Below are 6,958 nucleotides of genomic sequence, written 5' to 3' on the forward strand. Positions count from 1 at the left end.
TGACGAAGGATATCCAACTCCAAGGTTCAACTTCATGACGAAGGGACCATATATGATTTCAACTTCACGACGAAGGGAATCATGCTCACCAGCAACATTTACCTTTAGATTGGATTTCAACTTCAGGACGAATGATATCCAATTACAGGATCAACTTCACGACGAAGGAGCCATCCACGATTTCAACTTCACGACGAAGGATATCGTGTTCATAGCTCAAGGCAAGAAGGGCTATTTTCCAACAAAAGACCTTCGAGTTCGATTACACTCAGCTCGAGGGCCTGTCAACCACGGTGGAGTCAAAGAACTATTTTTCAGTTGAATTTTCCAACCAAGGTCTTTAAACCGAGAAGAAGATCGAATGGCAACGAGAAGCCGTATCCTGATTCAAATCTCGAACTGCGGCTTCAATTTTATATCATTTTGAGATGGACTCGACTTCGCGACGAATGAGCCATCCGCAACTCAATTCGACAGGGAGTTATTCTTAATTGAATATCAGAGTCAATTTTCAACTCCACCGGACAAAAACTTGTTGTCTTTTTTTTATCTTTGCACTATTCTTGTTAACATAAAAATGTGCAAAGAGGGGTAGTTGTAGACACCCGTTTTTGTCCGGGTTTAAAAAATATATTGTTGTTTATTTATTATTATTATTATTATTATTTTTATTTTTATTTTTGTAGGCCCCATGATTCAACCCCCAACTATCCAACCACATCACCTTGTAGGTTTGCTTCCCACGTTCCAAACGGCTCCATTCCACCCACGTACGACCAACAAAGTCATGAAAAACAAACACTGAAAAAGTGGAGAGCAGTTCCCATTTTTTACATTTAAATGGAGGAGGGAGAGGAGAGAGCGAAGGAGATCGGGGGTGCAACGGCTGACAAAGCAGTAACACCGTCGAAGAGAGGCCGACCATTTGGAAGCACAGCTGCTAGCATAGCCTCCGCCTCCGCCAATGATTCAGCGGCTCCGTCCACTCTCCTCGATCCTTCCCTCCAAATCCACAACTCCTTCTCTGAGCAGAACAATAAAAGGATAGTTCTAGCGCTTCAAAGCGGGTTGAAGAGTGGTTAACTTGGGATTTGAACACTGTCACATTGCTCTCTTTCAAAGAGAAAGACGATATCCGTAAAGATGCCTGTTTGGCCAAGGTTCCGGGCTTGCTCGATGCTCTTCTTGAAATTATAGACGATTGGCGTGTTATAGCATTGCCTAAGGAACATATAAAGGGACATAGGGCTAGAACATCGGGTACAAATTCTGTTGTTACAGGATTTGGCGATGAGCATGAGGCATTGGGATCAAATTCCTTACTACCGCAGTCTGGTTTGGGGTCAGGTTCTTCTACTACTGAAATACCTGGGAAAAAAATACAAGTAAATGTCGTCATTCGGAGTGGTGGCTTGATAATGATGGTTTATTTAATCTGGATGACGAGGGTCGAGCAGAAGAACAGCAGTGTTCTGTTGCGGCTTCGAATATTATACGCAACTTGTCTTTCATGCCAGAGAATAAAATTGTCATGACCCATTACCCATCCGTCATTTATTTAAAAAATTTGGATTTGTTCACTATATTTTTAATTATTATATTCTATTCACATCTCTGTTATTTGTCTTCTTTGTCGGAGTTTTTGTTTCATCATGGATGGGAGCTGCTGTATTTTCAGTGGGAGAATGAGTCATAAAGCGAATGCCCTTTGTTAGGTATTTGTATTCTGCCTCGAAACAAATTGGTGCTGCCATATCCCCAAATCAAAATACTACAACATTTAAGGAGGTTGCTATCACTCTTCACCCACGTGTTGGTGAATTTGCATTTGGCCTTGTCACACCAACTTTCACTCCATTTTATTCATTTTTTATTTTTTAATATTTTTTAATATTTTTTTATTTTCCCTTTAATTCATTTAATATTTTTTTATTATTTCTTATCTAACATTCTCGATTTTTAGGGATACTTTCAATCGATCAAAGGTAAGTAATTCTAATTGAATTTTTAAATTTTAATTTTAATTTTCGCGATTTCAAGACAACCGACAAATTAATTAGTACCGAAAGGGCGGTTCAATGGTGCTAATCCTTCCTTGACCGTAACCGACTCTCGAACCCGACATAACTCTAGTGAAACGCGGATCAGGTAAGATGGTGTCTGATCTACCTAAATTTCGTTTTAAAGTGGTCGGTGGCGACTCTAACCCAAATATTTCAAGTCGAAGCCCAATTCCGGGTCCAACTGAAAGACGGTTCCGACAGTAAGACATGTAGAAATATAAAATATCATAAAAATCATAATATTGTAAATATTATATAATAACGTATAAACATATAAATCAGACTTATCAAAATATTTTTCTTATCAAATAACTTATAAAACAACAATTCATCTATGTGTATCACTTGCAACAAATTATTCAATGAAAGATTTATTTTCCAAATATTCAGAAAAATACGTGACAGCACTCCAACCTTGACAAGTTTAAAGCTACACAAGCACCTAACCATGAAGGACAAGAAGGTGAGCATGGAATGGTTTAATGAAGTTATTAAAATGTTATATATTTTGTTAATAGAAAAGTCTAATGAAGTTATTAAAATGTTATATATTTTGTTAATATAATAGTCTAATGAAGTTATTAAAATGTTATATATTTTGTTAATAGAATAGTCTAATGAAGGTATTAAATGTTATATATTTTGTTAATATAATAGTCTAATGAAGTTATTAAAAATGTGATATATAAATATTTTGTTTTTTTAAATCTATTTTATTATCCTAACAAAAAATTAATGTCTCTAGTGAACTATTCCGAATAATAAAGAACCTTCCACCTGTTAAATGAGGTGTGAGAATATATGTATAGTTAAGTCAAAATCATAAATAAATAGCATATAATACCATAATTTATTTATTTCTATAATGCTTCAAGGCTTTCAATTTATGACTCGTCTCCATAACGGTTTATGAGAGAGCCTCTTGCTGGTATAAAAAATATTTATTTAAATATATAAAGTAATTTTAATAATTAAGTTAGTATTGTTTTTCTAAAAGCTTTGAGTTCAAACAAACGTATATATAAAATGTGTGTGTTATTAATAATTAATAATGATTCTAAATATATATTATTTTGTAAACACTTTATACTATTAAAAATTATTTAATTAGTATGATGTCACTTGACAAAGAAAGTAAACGAATATTTAATATTTTAGACACTAAAAAGATTTTTTTAAAAAGTGTAATTGTGTTTAAAGACATAATTTGTGATAAATTTTGTTTAATATTTTTTTGGTGTAATATTAATTTTTGTTTATAATGTTTGATAAATCGTCATTTTGGTCTCTACAATTTTTTAAAGCATTTTAATCATCAATATTTTATCATTGATTAAAATGATATTTTAAAAAAAAATAGTTAATTAACTAATGTTAGTACTTACCGTTGTTGTGATACATCCACACATTTTAAAATAATGATATGACATATTATCACATCAATAAAAAATATTTTTGTATATAAAAAAAAATTATTATATTTTCTTTTTAATTTTTTATATCATCCAATAAGATGATAAAACATATCATCATCTAATGGTGATAAAGTGATGAATAAAAATATATTTGGTAGTTATTTATAGCGATCTCATGTTCAAACACAATGCCTACAAGGGTGTTTAAACATTTATTCTCAAATGATTGAGAGTTTTCAAACATTTATTACCTTATAATTATCTCATACTAGTTAAAAAAATGTAAAATATAGAAATAATCTTCGACTATAGGACATTACTTTGTTAAATCCCTAATTATTAAAAGTTACAAAATAATCTCTCAATTATAGAATATTACATTATTTCTTGTGCTTATTAAAAGTTACAAAATAATCATCCGATTATTTATATGTTCCATACTCATCATTTTTTGTTAAAAAAACGAATGGTCGTATAAGTTAAATGTTAACTTGTTGATTAAGATATTATAAAATCTAATCCATAAAACTTCATAAACTAGACAAAAAAAAATTTTAAAAAAATTGAATCATAAAATATGACTCGTCAACTCAACTAACTCGGTTTTTTTTACTTGACTCGATGGAATGTTGATCAAAATAATCCAAAGGATAGTTGAAACCACTTGACTCCATTAACTCCATTTCCTCAACTATCAATTTTAAACATTTAACTTATTTATTTTCTTTACCACTTTCACGCCGACAAAATTGCGCCAATTTTATAACTGTTAGATGCTGTCAAGAAGTCGACCGAAGAAGGAAAAACTATAGTCACCATTGAAGTAGTTGCTAATGAGTCGGAATCCGAAATATAAGCCGTATTCCAGATGGGGTTTTCACCATAACATCTTGCTGGCAGCTACATCATCAGCTAAAGCAACTTCAAATTTGTTTGATGTAGTCATGGACTCGCCCAAACCACGTAAATTCTTACCATTTATGTTTCTACCGAGTCATAAACCAAAACCTGAGGCATATTCAAGGCAGTTGAGGAATTGCAGAGATCAGAAGATTGACATAAGTAATAAGCAATGTTACTTGGGCCATTCATTTTCCTTCAAGTGCTCATGTGCTACACATACAAGCGGACATTTTAACAGTTCCACACCTCTCAACCCTCCTTTTTGTTATCTACTTTCCTTCTGTTTCTAAATGATGTCAGTCTTTCTAACCTCCCCTTACCCATCCCCATTCCTCACACCACTTCACCACGGTTCCCCTTCCCTTTTCCCGATCTCTTGTATGTGAGACAGTGGTGGAGGATCTAAAGAGTTTGATAGTGGGGTAGAAGAATGGAGGAGATTTAGAGAGGGGGGGAAATGTATTCTCAACTAACATCCAAAAAAGGAATAGGAGAGCTGAAACCGACGCCAACGAAAACATCTTTCTCAACCAACATAAAAAAATGAGACCATTTTGAATCTGGTTGTAGAAAATCGAAAGACACGAGTTACAAAATTTTGTTTTGTGGCTGAATGTATTTATTTTACATTGATTACATGTGCAAAATTTGATTCCCTCTCTATCTTACTTGCAGTTAACTAGGCAAGATATTGTCATCTTGCCAATTTTTTACTTTGCCTGCAGCTTAGCTAAGTTTTTCCAAGAACTCCCATATCAAGAGCCTAAAGGGTATGGTTCATAACTCTGTTTATAAACTATTTTATAGGCACGCTTCAGATTTCCAGTATCAACTGCTAACAAGGGTTTCACACGATGACCCTTGTTCCCTTTCCAATCTCCTAATCTCCCCCTCCCTCTCATCCACAGTCTTCTCACATAACCTCAAACTCTTTGGAACCCCCTCCTCCCGCACCAACATTAGATAAGTAAACTAAGCCACTAAGGCAATAGCAACAACAGACTAAAGAAGTTAAAGGAAAGGGAAAACACCAAGATCATTAGAAAAGAAATAGATGAACAGGCACTTTAGAAAAGAAGTTAAAGGAAAAACACCAAGATAAAAAAATGAGGCCATTTTGAATCTCATTGTAGAAGAAAGGAAATATGACTAACACCAAAAGCGTTTGTTTCATGGCTTAAAGTATATGTAAACAAAACAGAAATCAATGTTCCACTACCATTTATAATACGATTCCCTATTGCCCTATCAACAGTTAACTAAGGATAGTATGTCAGTTCTTTATTAAATTAGAGTTACAAAGATATGATATGTATGGATGAAACAAATGTGTAACATGCCTGTAAAAAAGGAAACAGAAGCATACCTTTTACTCACTTGATGCTGGAATTCTCATCAACCACAGAAAATTTAAGCATGTTGAAAACCTGTATCCAATACTAGGTGCAAGGTCTCTCGAGTCATCCCCAAATATTAGGGGAAATGTTATTACTTGATAGCAGTAACCTAGGTTAAATTCACCTTTAGCCATTACATGTTAACTAAACATACCAATTGCATATATATTTTTAGAATAAAAACAACTCATATTCTACATCAAGACATGTATGTGCGATAAAAGGTAGAAAATATACAAAACCCGATATAGAGTTTCATCAAATTTTCTCATTACATCCATAATAAAGGGCATAAACCAATATCTCAAAACAGAAATTAGGTGCTATTACTTGGGCTGGGCCTGCAGCCATCCTTCGAGGAATCGCTGTCGTTGGATGGATGGCGATGATGACCGTGACAATCATCGTCGCTGTCGTTTCATCAAAGGGCTTTTCTTTGTGGTAAATACAACAGATCTTGGAGCTCTTCTTGTTCATGAATTCGTTGTCAACGGTTCCTTCTTTCCACGTAACTTTCTTCTTCCTCGGACGGAGTTCGAGGACGAGGGCTTCTTGTGCTCGAGAGGAGGAAGAGGCGGCGGCCGAGTTGTTTTCTATCGTCAAGGTGGTGGTGACGGAGGATGTCGACGGTGTTGCCCTGCTTGACGCGCTCGTTGCCATTGGTCGAGTCATTGCTAGAGAGATTACCGCCGTTGAATTTCTTTATTTTTTATGAAATCGGCTTTAAATATCAATTGCGATGCTGCATCTGTTATTTTATTTTAATCACACGTGCGTGCAACACAAGCGCAATATACGAGCCTGTCAAAATTTGCACCTTACAATTATTTCTTTGTTTATTTTTTTATCAAAAAATTGGCCTGTCAAAGTGTCAATACACAACAATGAAATATATATATTTTTTAATTCCAGTCATTATTATTTAATATTCAAAATGTTATATATTCGGATATCCTTAGTAAATATAATAATAAAGTATAGAATCAGTCCGATATTTTTAGATAATGCGCGAAGCACTTTAAACTGATTAAATAGGGTACAAGGTCCGACACTCTTGAATGGTGGGTTGTTGTGTCCGATGTAGAGATTATGAGCTTCATCCTCAGTAGACTAGAGGGGTACGTGAGCTCTGAGATACAGAACCCTTAACTGCACCATGATGTCTACCAAAGAGTAGAGA

At 34.2% G+C, this 6,958-nt stretch overlaps 1 pseudogene; it reads right to left on the reverse strand.

The window, feature by feature from the left end:
* Nucleotides 1-5,949: 5,949 nt before the first annotated feature.
* On the reverse strand, nt 5,950-6,513 carry LOC120118443 (annotated as a pseudogene).
* Nucleotides 6,514-6,958: the final 445 nt, after the last annotated feature.

This window comes from Hibiscus syriacus, unplaced genomic scaffold (genome assembly GCF_006381635.1).
Source record: "Hibiscus syriacus cultivar Baekdansim isolate YM2019G1 unplaced genomic scaffold, ASM638163v2 tig00110328_pilon, whole genome shotgun sequence".
Lineage (NCBI taxonomy): Eukaryota > Viridiplantae > Streptophyta > Magnoliopsida > Malvales > Malvaceae > Hibiscus > Hibiscus syriacus.